General features: G+C 42.5%; 3 long non-coding RNA genes across 6 annotated transcripts in view; 1 reads left to right on the top strand and 2 right to left on the bottom strand.

Moving 5' to 3' along the window:
* Nucleotides 1-27,080, bottom strand: part of LOC144315662 (uncharacterized) — a 330,188-nt gene that overhangs the window by 125,356 nt on the left and 177,752 nt on the right. The window lies entirely within an intron of this gene.
* Nucleotides 705-26,976, bottom strand: LOC144315665 (uncharacterized). 2 transcript variants are annotated; one of them, XR_013381403.1, is made up of 4 exons: nucleotides 26,808-26,976; nucleotides 20,350-20,476; nucleotides 3,293-3,372; nucleotides 705-854 (listed from the first exon to the last, which is right to left on the bottom strand). It is a non-coding gene; the product is annotated as an uncharacterized LOC144315665 (long non-coding RNA). The 2 variants fall into 2 exon arrangements; XR_013381404.1 differs by lacking the exon at nucleotides 26,808-26,976 and adding an exon at nucleotides 26,474-26,778.
* On the top strand, nucleotides 12,999-20,810 carry LOC144315666 (uncharacterized). 2 transcript variants are annotated; one of them, XR_013381405.1, is made up of 3 exons: nucleotides 12,999-13,161; nucleotides 15,930-16,018; nucleotides 19,457-20,809. It is a non-coding gene; the product is annotated as an uncharacterized LOC144315666 (long non-coding RNA). The 2 variants fall into 2 exon arrangements; XR_013381406.1 differs by lacking the exon at nucleotides 12,999-13,161 and adding an exon at nucleotides 14,291-14,447 and having other exon boundaries at nucleotides 19,457-20,810.

Here is a 27,080-nt window from a genome sequence, read left to right as displayed (position 1 = left end):
AAAAAAAGTAGAGCGTATTTATAACTTGACTCTCAGAAGGTGAAAAGAGACAGAAAATGGGACAGAAAACATACATGGAAAAATAAGAGTTGAGAATTTTCCAAAATTAATGCTGTTTGTGGCACCAATCAAGGGGAAAAAAAACAATAGTAAAACTATAGAAACCAAAGACAAGGAAGTATCTTGAAGGCAGCCAGAGGAAAAAGACATCTTACTTATGAGGAAAAGAAGGTAAAAGCTAAAATAGATTTCTCATCAGAAACTATGCAAACCAAAGGAAAGTCAAATGGCATTTTAAAGTATTTTAAAACGCTGTCAATTTACTATATTCAGAAAAGAAGTCTTTCAAAAATGAATGAGACACAACTACTTTCTCAAAAAAAAAAAAGAATTCAATGTTAGAAGACCTATATTTGAAGAAAGATCAAAGAAAGTTTTTAAAACTAAGATACCAAAATAAGAAAGAAAGAATAAGATACGAAACAGAAACTGGGATCTATGCAAAATAAAATAAAAAAGGATGAAAATAGAATTAATAAAGGCAAAATAAAATTTTCTTTATTGCTATTTTAATAGCTCTGGAAGATAAACATCTAAAGCAAAAAATAGTAGCAGTTTATTGTGCTTATAGTATTTATAAAAGTAGCATGCATGATAAAAATAATACAAAGGATATAAAAGAGAAATTGAGAGTAACATTCATGTGAATTAAGAGTCTGCTATATTTACCAAAAATACTTAACTCTGTATTTTGTAGGCCCCCTGTACATAGAACAACTGGGTGGCCAGAATATGTTGGTCATGGAGAAGAGGCAGGCAGGCTTCTCATCCACTGGTTGCTCTCAGCACCTAGGCTAGACAAGGCAAAAAACCAATCACCCTTCAGAGTCAAGGCCACAAAGCTCCTTATAAAACAACTCCAAGGAGAAAGGAAAGCCAACTATTTTTATGTATTCCTGCTTTTCTTTAAGCTTTGTCATATTTTTTCAGACACTTGGAGAAAGAGCCCACACTTAGTCTCCTCGCTATAATTCAGCTTCTTTTCTGGGGCCCCAGTTCATGGAGAGAAAGCCTCTCTAGAAATGAAGACTTCAGGCTACATAGACCATGGAAGGGGCAGTTCCCCCGTAGCTTTTTTTTTTTCTTTTCTTGCTTTCTCTTCCACCATACATACCAAGGGAGCCCACTTAGAAGAAAATTTACAACAGAAGCTGGAAATCCAATCTTTCAGGCAACAAAAAGCTGCAAGAAAAGCTCAGGAAGGTAAAATTTGAGAAAGGAATAGTTGCAATTTTGATGGTGTGTCAAATCTGCAACGGCTGAGTGAATTCCGGGAGCTGCCCAGGGCCGCCCAGCCCTAGGGGTGCTGAGCTGAGCTAAAGAGGTTGGCAGGTGGTAACAGAGACGAGCAGGACTACTGTGGGCAGCTTCTCAAGGGAGGCAAGGGGCAGCCTGGGGATATGACACAGACCCAGGCTTACCTCCAGAGCCACCTGCACCATTCTATCACAATCCAATAAAACATGAACCTGGAGAGCCACCATTTGTAAAGCAACAAGCAGCTACCTGTGTAAAATCCAGAGCTAAAACATACAGCAAGAACAAATCCTCCAGCAGCCACCAGCTCAAGACTGGAAAGCAAAAGCTGTTGGCACCATGGAGCTGCTCTGCTAATGCCTATTTTGCACAGGGAGCCTAAGAAGCAACCAAGGGTAAAGAGTCCACACACACAGTCCAAAATTGCCACCAACATGCTTCTGAGGTGGCCCCTAATGTCACTTTCTATGTGTCCAGGAGATGGTCCTGTTACAGTATCACAGGTGAGGGTGAGCTATACTTTCACACACTTTCCTCCACCTCCTAAGACTACATGGTGTTTGTGTCTGCAGGAGGCACATCTCCCAAACACTGAGCCTCAGGACAGAGTGTCACAATGACAAGCAAGCTTCAAAGAACTTCTACATGCAATTCAACAGGTCAGAAGCACTGAAACTGCTAGGAACCCCAGAATGCTGTCTGATTCCATGTCCCTGTCACCAAGAAAAATATCTTCTGCTAAAACAAAACTATTCATCCTTCAATGTCACCATCTTCCTATACCACAAACCCTTTTCTGACCATGTCAGTCAAAACCTAATTCCCTAAAGGGATTTGTCTAACACTTAAATATAACTTTTCACCTAACAAATAGACAAAGATAAAAATATCCAGTCCTGGCAAAATTAAAAGGAAATAAGGCATTTATTTGCACATTGGTACAGTTCTCCAAAGACCAGTTCAGCAATGTCCATAAACTGGAGAATGTATGTAACCCTGGACTTGGAATTTCTCTTCCAGGAATTTCTCCAACACAGACAAGTATAGACATGGATGTTCGTGAAAAGCAAACTCATATTGAGGGTAGGTCTGGAGATACTTCCTAGCTCTGCTTCCTGGAGCTGTCCCTTGGAAGCTCTAAAACCATCTGAATCTCAGTTTTTGTAACCGCAAAATGAGGTTACACACAGGGTTATTATGAAGATTAAATGATATAATGCATGCAATCTGGAACTTAATGAAAACCCCCCAATTTCCCACTTTTGTTATTTTATTGTAATTCAAATATTTTTCAGAAACTTAGAGAGCTACTAATCAGATTTGATCAGAAAGATTATGATTGATCTCTGCAATAGAATTCCCCACAGGATTCTGAAAGAATAAAAGTTCTATATACATATTGAATTTTCAAAAAGCAGATTTCAGAAGAACCTCTGTATGTATGTGTGACTCTATGCCCCCATGCACATATGTGACTATGGTGTGTATGGTCTGTCTGGTGTGTATATTTCAATGTGTGTGTGAGTCCTGTGTATATACCTGTGGTGTATGTGTGAGTTTTCTGTGTTTCTCTATAGTATGAGCATGTCTATGAGTTCTGTGTACATATCTTCAGTACATATGTGTGAAATCTGTGGGTGTCTGCAGTATGTGCATATGTGTGTGTATCTCTGGTGCATGTGTGCATGTCTGGGTGTAAATTCTGTGTGTCTGTAGGGTGTGTGGGTCCTTTGTGTGAGTCTTGCCATATGTGTGTCTACAGGGCATATGTGTCTGTGCGGTGCATGAGTTCTGTGTATGTATGTGTGGTGTATCTGCACGCAGATTCAGTGTGTGTCTGTGGGGTGAAAGGAGTGGTACAGGTGTGTGCATGTCTACAGGTTGTGCATGTGCCTGCATATGTAGCCAGTATAAGAATCTGAGCTCTAAAAAAAAAAAAAAAAAAATAGAATCTGAGCTCTGGTACAAGAGAAACCTGAGTTGGGTTTTTGTCCCATCACATAGCAGTTCATCTTGCACAAATTATTCAACTTCTCTGTTTCCAACTTCATTACCCTGAAAAAAAAAAAAAAGGCTATTATGCCCTGTCCATGGACCACGTGAGAATAAGATGATAGAATGCATGGGAAGTACATAGCACTGTGTCCAGCACATAGTAGGTGCTCAGTAAAGTGCAGCAATTTTTCATCATTGTCATACTCAGAGAGATGACTGAATAGATGTTATCTGGGTAACAGGACTATAGTAAAATTTATAATGTTTATTTTGCTTGAATATTTTGCATGCATATATATTATCTCTGAATAAACCAGTACTGAAAAAGTACCGTACTGAAAAACAGTACTTCCCCTTCTCAACAACAACAACAACAAAAAACCCTGAGATCTACATCAGTCATCACCACAATACAGGCAAAATACCTCTTAAACCCAGATCCTAGTGCCAAGTATCTCTCTTTCAGAATGCATCTCTCTACTCTTCCCTGAAATTCTCATCTTTATTGTATTATTGTATTTAATCCAGCACTTCTGGATTAAAAGCCCAGGCTGTGATGTTATGTCCAGAAATCCCTGCTTTAAATTCCCATGACACCTGGGATTGGCCAGTTGTTGGAGCAACTGTGTATCTTAATCCCACTAGAATTGATTTTTTAATCAGATTAACTTGTTGTCACTTTGGAAGGTATGATGGTAAAGGGCAGCTCAGTGTTAGTCCCTGTCAGAGTGTGAGACGGGGAAGCCAGGAGTGATGGAGATAAGTCCTTGGCAGAAAGGGATTTTAAAGGTGAGCACCTGACATCATGGGCTGGGGGTAGGGGGCGGGTGACTAGAAGCCCTGCATGAGTAAAGAGGGGGTGGTATGGGAACACGGAAGAAAAAACTCACTTTCTTTACGATTTGGTTTAGGTCACATTCCCCCACAAGGGCAGGGTTCTCATTTAGCACATTTATCTGAATCACCTGGAGAGCTTGCTAGAAATGCAGATTTCAGGCAAGACCCTTGCCTCTCCCCCAAGAGATTCTGGCAAAGGTATGAAGTGTGGCCTGGCTATCTACTTCCCTGGTGAGGACTGGATTAATCACTACAGAGCAATAAGGAAGGTCCTTGGGGTTAAAATCTCACTGTGAAAAATCGATTGCTTGACCACTTTTGCAGCTGTGTGTCTTCAGTTCAGTTACACAACCTCTCTGGGCTATTCATGCCAGGAAATAAGGGTGATGGTCCAGAACAAAATGATGATGAGGCTATAAAGGTTGGATAGTTTCTGCCTAAAGATAAAAGCTGGCTGATGTGAAGCCAAAGCCCAGTTCGTCCATTCTCTGAGAGGGTACAGGGTGCTCTGAGGATGGTTTCTGACCCTAGGGTCGCCTAGCCTGTTTCCCCTGCCTCAGAAGCTTCGCCAACCTTCCTGGTCCTGCAGCTGCTGCCTCCTGCGAGTGTGCTCCACTGCCCCCTGGTGGTCTCATCTGGGAAGGTGAACGGCCTCTTTCCCGGTTGGGCTTTATCCAGGGCCGGAGCAAAGGCACAGCTGCCAGGCCAAAGGTAGAGGACTGAGTGAGCCACTCTGGAGGCTCTGGGAACGGAAATGCTCCCACTACCACTGCCGCCTGCTCGCTGGTGCTCAAACCGTCCCTGTGGAGCGTCGCCACTCTGCATAAGGGTTTTGTGTCCTTCAATGCTTCCCGAGCCTTGAGGCAGGCTCTTGCTGCGAGCAGCACACACAGAAGGGATGGGTCTGGGAGACGTACCTGTTGCCTCTGGAGCTGAAAGAGCTCGGTTTGACCCATGAGGTCATTGCACATGCAGGCAGGACTGCTCAGAATTCTGCACTAAAATAGGTTAAGAAGTCAGCTCTGAGGGCACACCTCGAAGACTCCCAACAGTCACTCAGCTTCAGCAGGAAGAAGGACCCAAAGGCTGAATGAGAACTCTGCACTCCTGGGAAAACCTGACCAAACATCTAAACCTCAGGGCTAGCTGTAAGCAAGGCTGGTCAATGGTCAGAGTGAACCCCCCATCCTGAGAGCCCTGTTGCCACCAGCTTGGCCTTTCTGACCCTTCCTGTTGAAGCCTTAGGCTGCACCACTCCTGAGTCCACCAGCAAGCCCCTTGGCCCTCCACACAATTACACACCCTGCCCTGTACCCCATTTCCCTAGGCACGTACCCCTAAGCTGGGCCTGTGGGCAGGATGAAGCCCCTATTTGCACCTTCCCGAGTCACCTTGGTGACTTGGTTATCCAATTCTTTAGTGACCCTATTGGTGTCAGATGGAGGCTACAGGGATTTGAGGGTAGCTAGTGACAGAGGCCACAGAGATCTGGGTGCCATCCTTTAGCTGAAAACATACTACCTGGACGTGGTCTGACCACAGGGAGCAGGCGTTCAGGATAGCTGTCACGTGCCCCTGCATTCAGGGACACCCTCCATGGACTGAGGACTGGCTCATTTCACAGTCCGTGATCCCTACCTGGGTGTCTGTGAGGACAGAGGGGCGCCCAGAGCTGGTCATCTCACACAACCAGCCCCAGACAGTGTAGTGAGAGAAGGCAGGCTGGGGCTTCACGTGGCCCTCATGAGCATGAGGGAATGAACTAGATACTGCTCAGGAAGCCCACTCTTCTTCCCATTAGCAGGCTCTGGAAGGGCAGGTTAGAGCTGGTCATCTTTAATGAGAAGATGTGTAGGGACCCATGACAGCATGAAGCTCGTGTTATAAACATGAAGTCTAACCTTTGCTGTCATCCTTGTGCTAGAAGTGATCTCAGAGCTGCAATCACCTTCCTTCCCCCACAGGAGTTCCTAGACATTCACCAACCGAAGACTACTTGCCCTGTTCCTCGGTGTTCTCCCCTAGAAACAAGCCCCCACACTGTCCCAATTTAAACAGATAAATAAATCTGTTTCCTTGTCTTTGTAAATAAAAATTACAAAGACAAGGAAAATGAATGCATCACATTTCTATAATGGATTAGGCCTACATAAATTGATTGTAGTATAATTCATCCCACTTAACTCTTGCAGAAACACAGATGAAGTAGGGCTATACCCAGTTTTAGAGACAAAGAGAAGGGCTCAGCGAGGCCAAACTAGGATGTGGCAAAAGCTAGATCTGACCCTTTTACTCTGTAAGTTCCTGGTCTTGGTGCTTTGTCTACAATTCCCACTGCTGGCCTGAGAATTCTTCCCACTCCAGGACTGGCACCATTTCCCCTCTGCTCTTTTATTCTGGCCTGTATTAATGCCATCAACACTTCCAACTGCCTGATGTCTGGCTGGCTTCTTCCTCACAAATTCTCGCTTTCCACCAAGCATGCCTTATAGTTGCAGTTGGGCTCTGCTCAAAAGGAAGCTGGTGTCCACAGAGGAAGGAGTGTTTGCCTCAGGCTGCTCAGATGGCACATTCCATACCCACAGCTCCATCTGCCCCAAGAGAAGTCAGCTCATGGCATTTCTCCTGTTCTGACCTCCCCCCCACAGCCCCATGCATACACTGCTCATGACATAGCCGTTCCTGCCTTCACAGGACCAGTCCCTGGCGTTCAGGGCTCACTGCTTCCTCCCTCCACCCACTACATCCTGCTTTCAACCTTTGTCATGTTGAAAACATCCTGAACAGTTACAGGAGAGCTTGGCAATATTTTCCTCACTTGACCTTAGACCACCTCTCTCCTCGCTTCCCTCCATCTCTGTTCCTTCCTGGTCCTGCTAACCTGTGACAAGGCCCGGGCCTGGCTTTCTTCTCTGTCTATACTCACTGGCTCAGGGATGTCATCCGGCTCCAGGGACTTCCAATACCAAATATATATCCTGAAGACTCCTGTTTCTACTACATACGAGCTCTTCAGTTTGATGTTATATCAAAGGTAACGTGGATGCCTTATTTCGTTCAGGCTGCTATAACACAATACCACAGACTGGGTCGTTCATAAACAACAGAAATGTATTGCTCACAGTCCTAGAGGCTGGAAGTCTGAGATCAAGGCACCAGCAGCTTGGGTATTTGACAAGGGTGCACCCCCTGGCTCATAGATGGCTGTCTTTCTGCCATCTCCCCACATGGTGAAGGGACTGGGAAGCTCTCTGGAGTCTCTTTCATAAGAGCACTAAATCCATTCATGAGGGCTCTGCCCTCCTGACCTAATCACCCCCCAAATGCTCCACTTCCCAATGCCATCACACTGGGGATTAAAATTTTAACATATGAATTTTGAAGGGGACACAAATATTCAGTCCATTGCAATAGATAAGACCAAACTTCATTTCTCTTCACACCTGATGTTTCCTCAGTCTCCTGGCATCTCAGTAGAGACAGCTGCTAGCTAGCAGCTCAGGCCATGGAGTTAACCCCAGCTCTCCTTTCCTTTCCCACCCTCCTCCAGTTTGCCAGGAAATCCTGTCGGCCCTACTGTCAGTATGTCTCTAAAATGCACCACTCCTCCTCGCCACTGCCCCATCCACTCACAACCCCACGCATCCTACCTGGATCATTGCAGTTGCCCCTGACACATCTCCCTGCTGGTGCCTACGTCCTCAAAACCACAACACCCTCGGCTCACATGTTTGAGTTTTCTCACCCACACACAGCAGGAGCCAGCACATCTTGGCCCTCCCAGTAGATGCCATGCACCCCAGCCCACCCTCGACCCTACTGCTCATGTCTGTCCTGGACTGATTACAAGCAGCACGTCTTTCACTATCAGAAGGTGCCAGCTGGACAATATATTATATGTTGTCCTCTCCCCATGCACTTGCCTGATCCAGATCTTACTCCTGTGTGCCCTCCATCCTACTTCCCTCCCTTGGGCCTCATTATCTCTCCCCCTATGTCTTGTCTCTATCTGGAACACTCTCTCTTCCCAAATAATCTTATGCCTCCTTCCCCAATACCTCCAGTTGTTCAGATGTCACCGTGAACAACTGTAATGCTTCCCCACAGCCTCCTCTCAGGACAAGAGCCTGGTCCACTCTACTGTCATACCCTGCCACATCCTTCCTTAGGGCAGGTATCCCCACCTGGCAGCTACATTTCTTTTTTTTTTTTTTAAGATTTAATTTATTTATTCACGAGAGACCCACAGAGAAAGAAAAAGAGGCACAGACACAGGCAGAAGGAGAAGCAGGCTCCATTCCATGCAGGGAGCCCGACGTGACGGGAGCCCGACGTGACGAAAGTCACCAAATGTGGAGCTTTTTGCTTCCTGCATCTACCTGAAAACCTGTTACATCTAATTATAAAGCACACAGAGGGCAGCTTCGATCAATGTAAACTAAATACACGTTAGAAATAACTCACATACTGGTCTGAGGTTCAGAATATGTGGCACCGATTTGGACTGCATCACTAAGGCAAGCCTCAGGACTCTCCTGACCCTCAGCTTTATTTTTAGAATAAAATAATGTCTATAATTGTTTCTGGCACCAATATTCTACATGTTAGGTCCCAGAAAAGTGACAGCACAAAAGAGCAAAGTAAATAAACAGAATCATCAGGAAAGTGAATGTTGTGCTGCCTTCTCTCACCTTCTGCTGTGGACACCCATCTCAAAAGGTGTTAGCCAATGTGTGCCTGCTCTGGAAGCTCTAGGACCAGCAGAGACACCTGAGCAAGGAACACTAAGGTCAATGACCTTTAGTGTGCTGCCCTCCCCAGAGAGCACTAACCTATAAATATTTATGGGGCATTGACCTTATCTGTAAGCAATATGCATCAACCTATTCAGGTGTATTAGCCACTCACTATACTCACCTAAAGCTGTCACCTTAAAAACAGTAAACAGAGGAAATGCACTTGGGGGAGCAGAGAACACAAAATGACCTGTCTGGGGGCATGATTTCTCAAAATGCATAGGTACCATATGTCATAGGGTAAGGGCCAGGGCAGAAGAGAGAAGAAAGAGATGTCTCCATGACGCCCATCTAGTGTCACATCCGTCGCCATCCTGGGTGTCTGGAGGCCCAACCTGGTTCTCTGCTCTCAGAAACTTTACAAGGAATCTTAGGCCAAGGAATGAGGAAGATTATTTATTCTATAAAATATTTTCCTTAACAGATCATTAGCATCCCTTTGAATTAGCAAGTATGTTTGGGTGTTTATAGCTCATTTATTATATTTATTCCTAGGTATGTTGGGTAGTGGGGGAGTGTTGGGTTATAGGAAGACAGAGATCCTAAAAGATCATCAGAAATAAAATTGAATCATCTCAGAATTAATTCGCAACTTAAAGAAAGATTATCAATGTATCCACAAAAGAAAAAAATCAGTCTACACAGAACTTTTGGAAAGGGAACAAACTGATTTGCATTAAAGAGCTGGCAGGATGGTAAACGGAACAATCCCTGTCATGGCCAGGTGTCTCCCCTTCATTTTCCAGCCCCTGCTTCAGGGGCTGCACCATCACACAACCACCCCAACTCATGTTTTCCCCCTGTGCCAGTGCTCATGCTCCCCTCTAATGCCCCCTGGAAGGTCTCTAGAATCCTGTCCCTCCTCAGGTAGGCCTGTTTCCCTCTTGAGGCACATGGTTGATTGGGCGTCACTCATAGGCTCCATGAAAGCAGGAGCAGTCATGTAGCTCTAGCCTGCCCTCCCCGGCCTGCTCCTCAGAGTTCCCCCATTAAGAGACATCTTCCATACAGAAACATTCCCAGCTATAAAAAGGCCACGTCACAGAATCAGTCAGGAAGTCAGAAGATCAGCTCCATATGTGCCAAGTAAGGATTCATTTCCTCAAGGTTCTTGAGGAAATGAATGCTGTTGTCAAAGTGGGTCTCGTTCTCACACATATTTGTTCTGACACATCTTGCTCCCTGGCCTCCTATCCTGGGTTCCTATCTCTCTGGTTTTCATCTGGTTCTCAGAGAATTGAGGATGGGGCCGGCTCTTCATGGTACACATTATGGAAACAAACTCGAGACCAGTATTCTTTTACCCTCCTGCTGCCACCCTCACACTCCAAGGCACAATCTATTGCCAAGGCTCTGGTTCACGGAGTTATACATACACTGAGTTTGTAATCAGAATCTAGCAGAATCTATTTTAAATACACGGGGACTACAGTACATATGAATATGCTAATCAACTAAGCTTAATAGTTCTCGTTTGTATTAATGCAAATTAGGCAGCTGCATTTCCCACCAAATATTTTCCTTGGTATTTACTGACGAAATCAAGGTCCTTCTAATAAGTTCTAATATTTAATCTAAAAGCTCTAAAGAAGGTGCTTTAGTTGAGCATAATCTAATTTCACTGAACAAAATTGCATCTAAAAGCAATATAAAGTTACAATTTGTTCCTTGTCAAATAGTAAAAATGGCCTTTAAATTTTACATGGTTTTGACCTTTGGTTTTTGCATTTCAATTAAACTTCCCTCAGAGCCCAGAGGATCAAATGTTCCCTGAGTGTGAATTAGGTCCTGGTGAGAGGTGGCAACTGACCCTCTGCTTCTTTCCTTTTCAAACCGACATCTGTCTCCCTTTTGACACGGAGCAGAAATTTTCTCCCTCAATAGCTGGAGCAGAGGTAAACAAAAATAGTAGGTCTGAACAATATCTCATCTTTAGACCCTTGAAATTTCTATGAGTCAATCTTCAAAACTCATTCAAAATGGATCACTATGCCACTTTGCCAGACTCCTATCTATCACTGGTCTAAGAATGACCCAACCTCTCCTGTTAGCCATGTTCGAGCCATGATTTTATCTGTATAATACCTGGGGGCAACAATTATTCTCCTCAGGCTTGGTAGGAACCCAGAATGCAGAGGAGAGGTCATCTTTTTATTTCCGATCAAATAGAATCAGGTGCTCAGGTCTGAGAGGCCATGACGCCACTCAATATCCATTCTCCCCTTCTTTCTGGTAATAGAGTCTGATTTTTATTCAGGGCAATGATGCCCCCCAGCTAAAATCCCACACTTCCCAGCTTCCCTTACAACTAGTGAAACAAAAAGGTAGAGGAAGTCCTGGTTTCTTAATGATATGGTGGAACCATCTTACTAGCCCTGGTTGTTACCTCCAGGCACTTTTACGTGACAGAAAGAAATCAGATGGGTTTTTATGCTATATGCAACTGAATTTAATCATAAGCCTTGTGAAATTAAAGTAGTTAGCACAGTTCCTGGCACATAAGGGCTCAATAAGTCATAGCAATTAGTCAAGAATCAGATGAGTAATCAGTCTAGATGACACACTGTAGAAACCAACTAAGGACTCAGAGAGAGACAGAGAGAGAGAATAGATAACACCTGCATATCTACAAATATAAAGCATAAATGGAGAACTATATGTATCACTTCAATAATAATAATAATAATAATAATAACAACAACAAATATTTGGGGTTATAGGCACTGGGCACCATTTCAAGCATTTTACATGTATTAACTTTTGTATACCCCAATATTAATGCAGCATTTGTAAAATTATATATTTTATAATATAAATATATATAAAAATTGTGTGTGTGTGCGTGTGTGCACACACGTGTTGAATAAACAAATACACAGACAGATAGATGACACCTTGCTTACCTCATCTGTTCATTACCCTGGGTGAGATCTAGGTCAAGTGACACACTAACTCTTCAGGTCCATAGACAACATATTCCTATGATCATGGTTTCCCCAAGGCTGAGCTCATTTTATCCCCAGCTAACTGGGGAACCCTCAGTAAAGATCATATGTCTCTTCCCTCAAAGAGGGAATTTTATCAGTGCATCCCCTTCCAGAGCTTTGCAAACATATAGCACTCTTCAAGATTTTGCCTCACCCTGACTGGGTGGTTCCAGGATGACAACTTTGGCAGGGCACGGTGTTGAAGGAGGGCTTGTTGAAGACTGAGTGGCCATCTGCCACACCACAGGGCTAGGCTGATACAGAGAACTCTGGAGCTTCCACAATAACCTACCATGAATTGAGCCCTTACACATATTTTAGTACCTTTTATCTTTACAATGACCTCATGAATTGGAACACTATTTTATCCAAAACACACTAAAGAGCAGAGGTACTCATTTTTCTTCCTTCCTTCATTCAAACTTATTAAACACCTATATGTACCAGGCAATAACTTTTAAGGATATTAGGGAAAATGTGGCATATGATCTTTTAAGGAGCTTAAATGCTGGTGGGGGAAGGGCAGAGATAAAAAACAAAAATCAGACATGTGACTCATGCTGTAATGAAGGTATTAAATATCATGGGGACATATTAGGACTAGTCACAGTGGAGGTACTGTTAGGGCTGAGGCCCAGGTTGGGACAGAGGTAGGAAGCAGAGGGAAGTTCCAGTAAACTGGTGCAGTTATGCAAAGATTTTGGGGGTAACTGGAACATAGGCATGATGTCTTTGTAAAGTGTTGACCCCCTAGGCTGAACCATATTTCTTGCTATTTCCTTTCTTGTGTATTTCTAGTTAGGGTGGCCTCAAGGGAGGTTCCTTGGAGATCTGAAGAAGCAGAAGTGAAGTAGCAGCTATTTTTGTAGCTCACACATACAGTTGCTTATCTGCAGATTCACCTCAGTAGTATGAAACAGTAACTGGGGAAACAATTTCTCTGCCTTCCCCTGGATCCTCCTCTGGCCCCTGAGCCAGGTATCCAGTCAGCTCTGTGATGAAAGAAAGGTCCTGGCTTTTGCAAGACAGCCTCATCACAAGGTAAGAGACACCGAGCATGGACAGAGGTTTCAGGCCATGCTCAAAAGTCACAGCTTGTGCTTTCAGCTTACAGCCTGCTTATGATCTTCCTTTCCTGACTGCTGTTCTCAAAGCCACAGCAAACAGGAAGAAGCTAGAAGACTTTTGAGGAGCATGGTAGAGAAAGCCTAAAGAGTCTTGAGCAAAGTGTGAGTAGAAACCTAGATGACAAGAACACTGCCAGTGAGGACTCAGAGTAAAGAACATTCTACTGGGAACTGGAGGAAGGGGGACCTCTATCATGTGGCAGCAGAAGGTCTAGCAAATTGTCATCTGCTGTAGGGGAAAGCAGAACTTGTACGGGATGAACCTGGTTATCTAGCCAGGGTGATTTCCAAACAAAGTGCTGAAGGCACTGCCAGGTTTCTTCCTGGGGCTTATAGTAGAATGTGAGAGGAGAGAGATAAATGAGGGAAGAACTGTGAAATAAAAAGACATCAGGATTTGATGGTTTTGAAAATTCTCAGCCTCTCCAGGTGGCAAAAGATGCTGAAACTGAGAAATGACTTCCAAGCACATCAGGAAAACACGGTGTAGAGGTGAAATCTTGCCTCAGGATGAAGCCACGACCTTCCTAGAGCTTCTGAATCACCTCTGATAAATTACTTGTTTCAGGGTCTAATTTTTGGAGAAACAACCTGAAATGCACTCTTACTCTTTCCTAAATTCCAGGAATCTGAAACTTAACCTGCCCTCCCTCAGATTCACCTTGCTCTTGGGCTATTCTCTCCCCGTATCCCATAGAAGGTCCTTTTTTTTCAGTCCAGCATGCAAAAACTGGAGTTCTCCAGAGCATCATCTCTCCTAGGATATTCTGAACCATTTCCATGTCTTCAAATATCAATTGGAAGGCTGACACCTCACAAACTTGTATTTTGATCCCAGTCTTCCCTTGTAGACTATATCCTATCTATCCAAACTCCCTCAGGAAATCTATACCATAGTGTTGTAAAAGCACCTTCAGTTCATACATCCACAACTGATAATGCTCTTATTCTGTTTTCCTGTCTATCTGTTTTTATTTTTATCTCTCTCACATATGTGTGTGCACACACGTGCACGCACACACACATACACACATGCACACCAGAGCGAATCTCCTTTTCCAAGAGTTATATATCTGGCCTACAGAACTAGATCACCTAGATTTGAGTCCTGGCTCTAGCATTTCCTGACTCTGAAAACTTGGGACAAGTTTGTTTGTTTACCTCCCTATGTCTCAACTCTTCTCTGATGATTTTTTTTAAAAGATTTTATTTATTTATTCATAAGACACATAAAGAGAGAGGCAGAGACATAGACAGAGGGAGAAGCAGGCTCCTCCAAGGAGCCCAAATGTTGGAATCGATCTGGGATCCTGGGATTACGCCCTGAGCCAAAGGCAGACGCTCAACCGCTGAGGCACCCATGCATCCCTCTTCTCTGATGATCTGAGGTTAGTGATAGTTCTTACCTCATTAGATTATGGGAAAGATCAAATGGACTATATGTATAAAATAAAACAATGTCTGGCACATGTTACACTCTGAAAATTTTAGTTCTCAATATTGTTATATTCTGGTGAATTGCATCACCCAATAAGCCAAGGAGGATGACCTGAAGTCCCCTATTGCCCCGTAATACACACATATCCTATTCATCATCAAACTTGTCAATTCTACTTCCTAAGCATCTTCAGAATTCATCCCCTTCTCTCCATCCCAATTATCACCTCTTTAGTTCAAGCTTTCATGATTCCATCATCAATTAGAAGTAGTATATAGCTGCCATAGCCCTTACCTGAGTTTTATGTGTCCAGTAACCAAAACAACCCCATCCCAAGATATATATATCCAAATCCTTTCTCCATATTGTAACCAGAACATCCTTCTAAACTCTCATCATGCATTTCCCCTGCTTAAGAGGCCTTAAGAATAAAATCTTGACTTTTTAGCCTCACATGACACAATGGGCTCCACATTCTCTTTGCTCAGTGCTCACTGTTGTCAGCCTTACTCACATCCCCTTGCATCCTATGTTCTAGTCATTTTGATCTATTTACAAATATTGAATTCCTTGAACTGTAACATGTTCCTCCTCCTAGAATCTTTGGTGCTAAAAAAGAAGGACTCATAATATCAAAGAATACTCTATCATGATAAGTGTCCAGAATTTAGCAACAGGTAAGTAAGAGAATGTCTATGGCTAGGGAGGGATGGGAAGATCAGATCAAGCAGGAAGCAGTATACACTAGCCCTGGGCTGCTCTGACTCCATCACAGGGCAGCCCCTGATTGAATGTAGCCCCAAATTCTGCTTTGATTGCTTCCAAGGCAAGGGATAACTTCGGTACTGCCAGGTAACTAATCTAATCCCAGCAAAGGTTAGGAAACCCACCCGCGGCAGTACGTCCTTCCTGCAACAGTGGAGGAGACTTTCATGGCAGAAGCCAAACTGGGGACACTCTGATTGAAAGGCTTTTATGCTATAGGATGTAGGTTTCCTTTTTTTTTTTTTTTTAAGCCTTTCTTTAAAAAAAAAAAAAAAAGTAGTCGAGAGGCTGTCAGGCAGCTCCGCGTCTCCATTAGAATTCAGAGTATTCCACGGTAATTACAAAACAGCTGTAATGGAAAATTGGTAGTCAAACCCATTTTCCAGCGACTAGAACGGTGAATGGGCTCCATTATGTTCCTAATTCTCATTAACTTAATTTGCATAGGAAACAATGAAGGAATACATAATGAGGTACAGTGGGCTAGCAGCCCAGCCCTCGCCCCCCAAAGAGCTGGGTGCAACCTACAGTGACCCACTCGGAGGGAGGAAAAGCCCAGTGCCTCGCTGGCTCCACTTTGTTCCTGTGACCTGCGGCTGCAGGCCAGAGCTAATCCGGGGCAGCGAGGTAGAGGGTGACTCCAGGATCCCCTTGCCTCTGCACACAGGGTGCAAACTCCATTTCTTCGCCCATCCCCGCCCCCGCTTCTGGTAAGACTGAGAACTGGAGCAGAAGGAGGAGGGAACGTGTTTTCGGGTAAGCAATTCCAGGCTTTGGCTGTGTGTGCATGCATCTTGCTTCCTACAAATCTGGTTTAAGTATAATTAGCCCTGGCAAAAGTATGAGATCAGCAACCAGGGAGCTGGGTGGGGTAAGGGTACTGGGCTGGGCCTGAGCTGGCTGCCTCTGGGAGGAGGAGGCCAGCATGGCCTCACCCCAGTCTCTACTCTAAGCAGTGACCCTTTCAGACCAGAACCACTATTGGCAAACCAAATGGAACTTGAGACAGAGAGGGATCATAGCCAAAGCTCAGAGCTTAAACAGCTAAGTTATCTCCTGACTCCATCCACCAAACTGTGAGTAGTGGAAGCCAGAAGTTGTACTCTCTACTTTAACAAAGAAAATTATAAATTGAAAAAAAGTGGTACTTTCAACCCACCATTATCGGATATTTATGTTATTTCAGACACTATACCAGACAGTCTCTCTGAATCCTTACAGCAAAACTACAAGATGGGGGATCCCTGGGTGGCGCAGCGGTTTAGCGCCTGCCTTTAGCCCAGGGCGAGATCCTGGAGACTCGGGATAGAATCCCACGTTGGGCTCCCAGTGCATGGAGCCTGCTTCTTCCTTTGCCTATATCTCTCTGCCTCTCTCTCTCTCTCTCTCTCTCTGTGTGTGACTATCATAAATAAATTTAAAAAATTTAAAAAAAACAAAATTAAAAGATGAAATTATATCCATTCCACTCATGAGGAAACTGAGGCTCAAATAATTCACTATGCTGGGGTTAGTTGGCTATTCAAAGGTGAAGCCAAAATTCAAGCTGTCTTCTAAACCAGCTAGACTAGTTAGGCCAATGCTCCCTAACCTTGTTTATTTCATGGCACATATGGAAAATTGTAACATTTATATAGTACCCTACAATGAAGGAGAGGGGCTTGGAGCCTAGAGAAAGTGCCCTAATCCCCAACTGAGTAAGATGATCCTTATTTCTAGCCATACTGGTCAGAAAACTCAAGTATAGGAAAAACAGGGGCTCCTTGTGTAGATAACTTAAGAACTACCAGGAAGGTGGATCTATTCCAATAATATCCCAAGAGTGTCTCTGGGTGAGGCAGAAGTGCCTGAAATGCCATTATTGGTTTGGATTAATCACTGCCCTCCACCCATCCCTCTTCTTAAAGGTGTATCTCTGTGGATGGTGTGTAACACTCATCCCACTGAGAAATGTAATACAGGGAGTATTTCTCTTAAAGTAACAAGACTTGGGTTATAATTCTAACTCTGCCCCTTCATAGCTGCAAGACCTTATGCAACTCACTTCCTGGGAGCTGACCACATAGTGTTTCTGCTCCTAAAACTCTGTAAATGTACTTACCTTAGGCTTTCCCCTTGACGTGGGAATGGACAAGCGGTAGGTAACATGCCAAAAGGAAGAATGGCATAGGCAAAGTAACTGAAAACAACTCCCTCCAACAACCTACCTTACCCAGCTGGTCTATACTAGCTCCTTTACCAGCAAAACCTCCAACAACTTTCTGAAAACCTACTGAGCACCGGACATCACATATATGTGGTTTATAATCCCTGAAAAACATTTTCAGATGAGTTTTGTCTTCACCATTAGATGAGGAAGCTGTCACAAGGTGGTAAAGCCACAGAGTGGAGTGTTTTCCTGACCTAGGTGTCCATCCCCAATCCTGAGCCTTTATTTTTTGTAGCAAAAAATAAAGAAGGCGGTCTTTGGCAAAAGAAGTCTCTTCTTTGGCAAAACTCCTTCTGCACCTAGAGTTGATGGCACACACTCTTCACTACTTCAGTGAGTTCTCCATGCTCAAAGTATATTTGAAAACCCAGACATGTCCCATCTCATTTGCTCCCCAACCTTATCCTTGGAAATGCTGTCCACACCCATGAGACCTGAAGACACATAGTTTAAGCAGAACTTCTAGTTGACTTGACCCATTGGGTTGGTTCTTCATGTGGCATACCAATGAAGCCCAGACAGGGACACTCCTGAGAACTAACACAGTGATCACTCATGTGTAAAACTAAGGAAAACAATTAGTCTGCACTTGTGTGAACAAAGATCTTCTGCCTTTCTGTCTGTGCCCACCAACCACCAGTTCATACAAGGCTTGGTAAATGTTTGTGGATTAATGGATTGACTTAATTAATTAATTATTATACTGAATTATTATTATACTTAATATATTTATTTGTATTTATATTCTATTTGATTAATATAATTATTATAATTAATTATTAATACCCAAGGCTATTTACTAAGTACCTGATATGTTGCAGTCACTGTGCCAGAAGTCATGGAGAACTTCACGTTTCTCTGGTTTGTATAGCACATTCTGATTTTCTGTCTACATCTTCATATTATTACTCAAAGCTGCTTAACTGGGACTAGATAATGGGAGGTTATCCTTCTTGATGCTAACCTCACTGTTTGGGTATATGCTATAGGTTATGGCAGGAAGGAGACCAAGAGACCAAATCCAAAGTTCTAATGTTGTTCTACTTCACCCTGATGTTAAAGACAAATATCAGATCTTCTCCCTAACCGGAACACCAATCCCAAGCAATTCCCACTCTCAAATGGATTGACTTTTAGGTTAGTTTTCCTGTAGGTTCTCTAAACACAATCCCTGGTCTCTCTATTTATAAGAGAACAAAGCTGAAGATGTTCTAGGAAGATTCAGGGCTGGTTTGTTTGTTCCCTTCTTCGGTTCACTCAATGGCACTTACACACCAACAAAAACCCACTTATGGTTGAAGTTTCCCACGCTGAGTTGCAGGCTCTCTGTGTTCCCCCAGTAAAGAGCCTCTTGCTGTGTTCCCGGGAACCAGCACTGCACCGCACAGCTTTGCCAACTGCGTCACTTTTAGATTCTGGGCTTTGAAACCAAATAAAAATTGATATGTGTGTAATCACATTTGTTTAATTAAAGTAACACATCTGTGCAGTAAATATTCCAGCACGAGCTGGTCAATAGCAAATCCTCAGCATGTACAGTAATAATTGACTAATGTAATTAAATGCATGTCAGAGTTTTAAAAGAAAATATAATGAGATTTCATCATTTTATATGTACAGGTAATTAGTTCTTAGGAATGTGAGTAAAAGCAAATTATCTACAGATTTGAACTATCAGCAGATAATTCAAATGACCTAGTTTGGGAGAGAAAATGGTATCTAAAAATGAGAGAAATTCAAACCAAAACAAACGTTCCCTACGATTAAATCTGAAAGCTATGTTAAGAAATGAGCATGTATAATTTTGCTCAACATGTTTCCATCGAGCTTTCATTTTGGATGAGTTGAGCCGTTCTGTGAGTACCAGGTTGGAGTGACATCTCTCCTGGCTCACACTCCTCTGTTGGCTGTTTAGGCATCCAGGCACCTTCTAGTACCAGGCTCTGGGTCATTTTGACGAGTGTTTCTTTTGCTTTGTATTCAAGCTGACTTCATCTTCTGCTGCTTCGTTAGAGTTCCTGTCTGGCCTGAGTATGATCATCCCGACTCTGGACAGCATGTGCACATGAGGGCTGTAGGAAGGGCATTCCAAGGGTAGAGAAAAACTTGACAGATGCAAGGAAGTAGGAAAGCACATGGCCTTTTTGGGAAGCAGCGAGGAGCTCAGTCTGACTGGAGAAGATTCCAGTAAGAGAAAAGGGAGAGCTACCACTGTCAAAATAGGCTGGAAGTGATGGGCAGAGACTTGAATGTCAGCCAAGAAGCTTGAACATCCTTCCTAGGCAGGAAGGCAATATGGAGTTGCTGAAGATGCTGTTTTCTGCTACTTCACTCAACCCTAATCAAACCAAATGCTTCAAAAATCCCAACGCTCAAATGTGAACTCATTGCTCAAAGAAACTGTCAAGTCCTCAAGACCAAAGTCTGGCCAGTTTGAGATTAGGATCCATCCTCTCCAAAAGGAAGCTGTCTGGATGTTTCTCCCTTCCTCCTGGTGATTCTTCAATTCAAATCCCTTCCTTTCCCTACATTCCCAGAAGTGATGACACTGGCCACCTTAATAAGCCCTTCTTGGTGACCACAGCTCTGAACTATGAATCCTGCCTTGAATGATTCTTATTGCCATAACCAGACTGAGGGTGGGCAGGGGCAGTGTGAGTTTATTCTGTGCATGTAACTGTAGGTTTTTGATATATATTCACAGCTTGTTTGCTTGCATCTTTGCTGTCATGATCGCATGTCAGCAGACAGAGTGGCCATGACAAACATAAGACATGACCATCATCTAATATGAGAGTGGCATGTTCCTCACTAGTTGAAAGGCAAAAGCTTTACTTGGTGACATAGTCAGTGGTTGTACCGAGGGACATGAACCTACCCACTCCCTGGCTTGCACCCCTCTTGACCAGAGCCTTCCTTCTATGAGACAGTTTGTGCTGGTGCATCAGTGGCCAGGACTAGAGGCCAGCAGGGCCCCACATTTAGGGCTTCAGACTTGGAAGTTCCTTGAAAAGAAATAAAAATGCAATAAACATGAAAAAAAGGAAAACTGTCAATTTAGAAGAGACAAATAACAAAGTACAGATATTATTTGTATCAAAAAAACTAAATATATATATATAGCAGTAATATATATATATATAAGAAATGGAGAAATATGAACATTTACTAGATATCTGTGCATAAAGAATTTTTAAGTTTGTTAAGTTTTAGATGTGATCATTGTATCATGGTTATCTTTTTCAAAAGAGCGCTTATATTTTATAGAAATAAACCAAAACACACCCAGGTGACAGGATATAATAATGTCTGTATTTCCTTCAGAATAACCTAGGAGAGGATGGAAGTAAGTATAGGTAAAGATATGAATGAAACAAGAATGGCCACATACTGATTGTTACTGGAGCTGGGAGATAAGTATATAGGGTTAAATTACCAGTTTCTTGGTGTCTGTATATATCTAAATTTTTTCATTTAAAAAAAATGATGATGTTTATGATTTGCAATCAGCCAAGAGTAGAGGTCTTTCTGGGCTGGGTTGTTAGTTTATGGCCAGGGTTTGAGGTTAGACTGAAGCTAGAGCCCTGGGTTCCATTTGTGGCTAGGGTTATAAATTTTAAATTTATCAGGTATGGAATAATTTATTAACCAAAGAAAGAGTCCAGGAGTCATCAGAACAAGGTAGCAACTATATGACCATGATTATAGGGTAACTTTGGGTGTGAGCTTGGAACCAGTCTGTGGCCAGCTTAGTAGGAAGCTTGAGACTAAGAAGAAATAGTCTGTAGCCAAAGTAGGTCATTGTTTCTGTATTTGAAGATGGTCTATACCCTCCATTAGGAAATTACCTATTTCCAGAGCTAGAATTCACATCTATGAATATTCTCTGTAGCAATGGGGTGGGGTAGATGATATGTTAGATCTAGCATGACATCAGCTCAATGATTAAGACTTAGAGGCTGGTGTGTAGTTGAGGACAGGGTCAGCTCTGACTGATTTGGGAGTGTTAGTTTGTGACAGGGGTTAGAGAAGCCTAAAGTTAGGTTTCCTGTTAGGGTTAGGAGTTAATTTTACACTCTGAGCTGCATGTTAGAGTTACCTAAGTGGGTGGGGGAAATAAAAATGCCAATGCCTAGGTCCTAGCTAAGCCCAACAATCCTAGAACTCTGAGGCCATGGCCATGGCTTTAGTGAAAACCACTGGGTTAGGGTGTCAAAGAATAACCATATCAAGGGATCTTTTTGTATCTAATGTTAAAGGGTGTCCAATGACTGGAGTTGCAAGCATAAGGAGTCAATCTATAGCTACATAATAAAGAAAACATATTTGAGCCCCCAGAATGATGCAGCCAGTTTACTTTATTAGCACTGTGTTCTAATCCTAGGGGTTCTGATTCAAAGACTATTCAAGAAGCACATACACAGAATAGGTCTTGATTTAAAACAATGCTCCTGGCATACCTATATGTCTCATATTGGAGTATTTTTACCTAAAGCAAATATTGATTTCTCCACTGAAAAGACCCAACAATAACTTATCTAGACCCATCCAGAGGTCATTGAATAAAATGGTTAATTAGGAAACTGAATTTCTGCCCTTGATCCATATGCCAGTCCACTTAGCTAACCCACCTAGTGGGACCTTACCAATAGCTCTGTATAGTAAAAAGTGTAATACACAATGGGGTTGAATGGAGAGAAAGTCAGGAGTATTATAAACTTAAATGATGGAGGATGGCAGAGAGGGAGAACGCATCTTTTTGCTTCTCCTTAATCAGTAAATGCTTCCATGGAGAGGTAAAATTCTGCAGCCCAGCACTCTGCTCTGGATTCCAATTAAACAATGCATAAAATACATAATGTACACTTATTCTTTGTACCCATGAGTGTGTCTAAGTCGTAGCCCTGTTCATAAGAATATGAACAGATAATACATTCTGGATATGGATATCAGGGACTCAGGATCAGCTAGACAAGGAAGACATGGGAGATGATATTGGTGGGCATGCAGAGATGGCAGGGTCACAACACCACAGAGTTGACCCCTGTCAGCTAAAAGGGCTCCAAATGGTCTTCTAGCATCTTTCCAGGAGAAAAGCATGTTATTGCTTCCCTATCAGATGGTCTCTGATACCCAGAACTGGTGAGGATGCTTTTTATATGGGACCCGAGACCACCAGTAGGTATTCTACCGTTCTTTTGGGGTGGCCTACACTCCCATTTAAGCCTTGATCTGGGTGCTGGTAACACTGAAGAGGTAAGTATGGGAAGAAATGTTGCAAGAGGAAGAGCCCAGAGAATTGGGAGGTAGGGTAGGTTGAAAAGTATTGTTGCAGTGGTAGACAGTGTAGTTGCCTACCAAATGTTATCACTTCTCCTACCTAAAAACAGAACCGCAATTTAATTCAGGAAGGCAATGAACACAGTTTAATACCATTTCCTGGCCTTCCCTATTTGTGATGATCATGTGATATGCTTATGACCAATGATAAATTGTGAAATTCTGCTGGAGGGATACATAAAACACCTCATCCTCCTTTACTCATATTTTACAAGTTCCAAACAATTCTCTACTTGCAGCAAGGACAAGGGGCTTGAAATCATTAGTTCATGGAAAAGTCCATCCTCAGGCATGTCTCAGGATTGAATGCATTTTTTCTGAGCCATTCTTCTCCAGCTACTGACAAGAAAACAGACCTATTCTATGTAGGTGCCACTTTTTACTATATTATACTTTCCCCCATTGCTTCCTCAACCACTAGCAACACTAGGGAAAGGATCTGAGTAGCTCATGCCTTATTCCTATTCACCTACAAACTTATGACATCTATAGTGGAAAGGAGAAAAATGTACAGATGATCTGCAAGAATTTCTTTAGGGATAGTGATGGCTATGGTAAGAGCTAGGACATGCTGGATTCTGAGTTTGGAACAAAGCTCTTCCACCCTCACTTTGAATTTCTTTAGGTCACAGTAAACCAGAGTTTAGAAAGCATGGCCAGCCACAGAGCATGCATCAGTGACTGTTGAGAATCACAAGACCAAGAGGCTAAAAAGCAGAACAAAAACTTTGGGAATGCCTTCTGCAGCCAGAAAAAAACCAAAGGGAGTTCTTTGCTGAGCAAAAACCAGCCAAGAGGAAAAAACTAGACCTCAACTGTCTCAACTTACTGAGGTTAGACCTCAGAAAACAACTTTCCAACTCTTCCTCTCAAATAAGCAGGAGCTAAGAACTCCTATCCAGGCTGAGTTACTTGGAAATAAGAACTGGGAAGGAAGGTCAGGTTACCTTTGAAGGTAAAACATGCATCAAATGGGAACCAGAATCTATGTGTCAAAGGCCAACTGTGAATAGCTAAGTAAGGATCATAAAGTCCAAACAAGGATGAGAGAACCAAAGAGTAGGGGGCCCAGCAGATAGCAAGCAAGATGGAAGAAATGAGTTTCCAGTGAAGGAGTCCATAATAGGGAAGATACTATGACAGTTAAAATAACAACATCTCCATGCGACAAGTATTATTATAGTATTACTATTTTTTTAAGATTTATATATTGATTTGAGAGAGATAGAGTGGGGGAGGGGCAGAGGGAGAGGGAGATAATCTCAAGCAGACTCTCCACTGAGCATGGAGCCCAACATGGGACTTGGTCTCATGACCCTGAGATTATCACCTTAACCAAAACCAAGAGTCACCATTCAACCAACTGAGCTACCCAGGCATCACAACAAGCATTATTATTATTAACATCTATTAATGTAGATGAGGAAGTTGAAGGTCTGCAAGATACATAGTCAAACAGTCAGGAAAGGACAGGATTAAAGTCAAGAGTGTGATCCTCAAATAAGAATTATTGTATTATTCTTTTGTGGCACTAAGTGCACAATGAAACAAATTCAGTGTGTGTGTGTGTGTGTGTGTGTGTATGCTGGGGAAGGGGATAAGAAGAAGGCAAAGGATTACCCAAAAGAAAATGATGATGATAATGGATAGTCCTGAATGTCTAAGCAGGGAGATTTTTACTTGACTTGACAGTAAAGAAGATCCATTGTAACTCCTTGAACCAGGGCAGAGACCATAAAAGCGGTGTTTGGGGATGCTTAATCTTGCAGGAAGAATTGAAAGATAAAAGCTTTGGGAGTGAGGCACTCAGTCTTCACCAATCAGAGTTATCCTCCTCCCATTCCTTGGCCATTGAGTCTAGCTTGCGTCTCTGTCAATTTCCCCCTTCCATCTTGTTATTTGCTATTTTTAGGCTGGACTAAAGGGTATCGGCTATGATCACTTGTATTGGAATTTGCACCTCTGAGAGAAATTTTCTCCTTAAACCCAATCCTCACTAGTCCTCATTTCATATAAAGGAGAGAAATGTCACAAGCAATGCTTTCCCCAGCTACGTTCTGGGGCTGAAGTTTACTGCGCATCTAAAGGGGAAAACCCTACAAACAGAGCCAAGCAGAGCAGGCAGCCCTATATCTCAGAAGACGGGATCCTCTTGGATAAGAACTTGGAATAGATGGTGTCAGGGTCTCCTCCAACTCTGTGATATCATGATGATGAGATTCTAATTCTTAAAAATGTGTCAAGTTCAGCCTTCTGCCTTGAAGCAGACCTGCGCTCCTGGAGGAAGCTCAATTCCTGGAGCTTGCCAAGCCTTTCTGCATTCCAGGGTTTTGGCACTTGCCGTTTCTTCTTCCTGGATGGTTCTTCCTCTTGCTCTTTGCAAAGCTGGCTCATTCTCTTCCTCCAGGTACTTGCTTTAAATGTCTTTTGCTCACAGGGGGGTTTCTCAACCACCTACGTAAGTAGATCACTCTGGTTTTTTTCTTTCTTTTTTTCCCTCATCTTAAAACTCTGGTTATTTCCCATGTGGATCTTACCACACTCTGATAATCTTACATATGTATTTGCTTGTTTGATGTTTATCTCCCCAACTAAAATACTAACTCCACAGATTTGTTTATTGATGGATTCCCAGAATGCAACACAATGTCTGGCACATAGTGAGTACTTGAAATATACTGGATAAATGGAAGGAAGATTGGCTGAATGGATGGACAGATGGATGGATAATGGACAAGGGAGAGAGAGAAGAGTGACTGAATATTTCATTATGTGTGCCATAAAAAAAAAGAAATGTTCTGAGGTCAACTGGGCTGCAAAATATATTCTCTTTCCTTCTTGGTAATTCGTGGAGCACATGAGCAATTTAGAGGTCTGAAAATTCCCTGTAAGATAAAGCTTGCTTAATTTTATTTAACCCAGCATTTCCTAAACTTGTTTTAACTTAAAATACTTCTTTTTCATGATACCCTTACTTAACATTCTGCCAAAGAGTGTTCTTAAAAAAAACTAGTTTGGAAAATCTGCTCCTTTATAACCATTGCCATGTTGAATAGTAATTATTTTTAACTCCCTTTGCAGGCTGTGAGGTCTTAAGAATACAGACTGAGACTTACTTATCTTTGTACTTCCATTGGTTAGCACATGACAGGCACAAAGCAAATACTCAGAAATAACCAAATTATTGAAAAGGAAAGAAAGAAGAGAAAGGGAAGAAGGGAGAAGGAAGAAGCCTAAATGAAGGAAAAAAGGAAGGGAAGGAGAACATAGCTGGGTTACTTAGCAAGTAATTACTCCCTGGTATGTACCTTCAATTGACTTAAAGGCAAATAATAAAATGTTAATAATGACCTTACAGAAGTCAGAATTACATTAACCATCTCAGATAAATTCTAGATTAGTAATTTACTAAGGGTTAGAAAGTTAATTCACAATAAACACCTCCCCACCACCCTCTCACACACACATAGTGTTTTATGATGAGCTCTCTATTTCTGAGAGTCATATAATTACTTTACTTAGAATGGCAACAGTATTATACACTTATTAAGAGTATAGGTTCTGAAGTCAAATCCAGTCTCTACCATTGTCTGAGTCAGAGCTGCTATAATAAAAATATTATAGACTGGGTGACTTAAAAACAATAGAAATTTATTTCTCACAGTTTTGAAGGCTGAAAGTCCAAGATCAAGGTGCTGGCAGATTTGATGTCTAGCAAGGCTCTGCTTCCTCGTTCATAGACAGCCATCTTTTCACCATGTCTCCACATGGTGAATGGGTGAAAGGGTGAAGGGGCTCTCTGGGATCTCTTTTAAAAGGGCACTAATCCCATTGATGAGAGTGCCACACTCACAATCCAATCATATTCAAAAGACGGCACCTCCAAATACCATCACACTGGGAATCAGATTTCAACATATGAACTTTGGGGGAACACAAACATTCAGTCTATAGCAACCATATACAAGCTATGTGAACTTTGACAAAGTACTTAACCTTTCTAAAGTTCAGTTCCTTCACATGTAACATGCAGATAGTAATAGTATACAGTTACAGTGCCATCATGAATATCAAACTATATAAATATGCCATGGGCTTAGGATACTGCCTGGTATGAAGCAAGTAATCAGTAAACTACTACCACTTCCAGGACTGCCCTCCTGTAGATGACATCAGGAACCACGGCATTCCATCACCCAGGTGAATCGCCTTTAGAAGAATGCTAAGAGAAATGCCTACCTCAGAAAAGCAGTGCTCAGACTGTAAAAT

Source organism: Canis aureus, chromosome 6, assembly GCF_053574225.1.
Source record: "Canis aureus isolate CA01 chromosome 6, VMU_Caureus_v.1.0, whole genome shotgun sequence".
NCBI lineage: Eukaryota > Metazoa > Chordata > Mammalia > Carnivora > Canidae > Canis > Canis aureus.
This window is presented reverse-complemented; position numbering and strand designations above follow the sequence as displayed.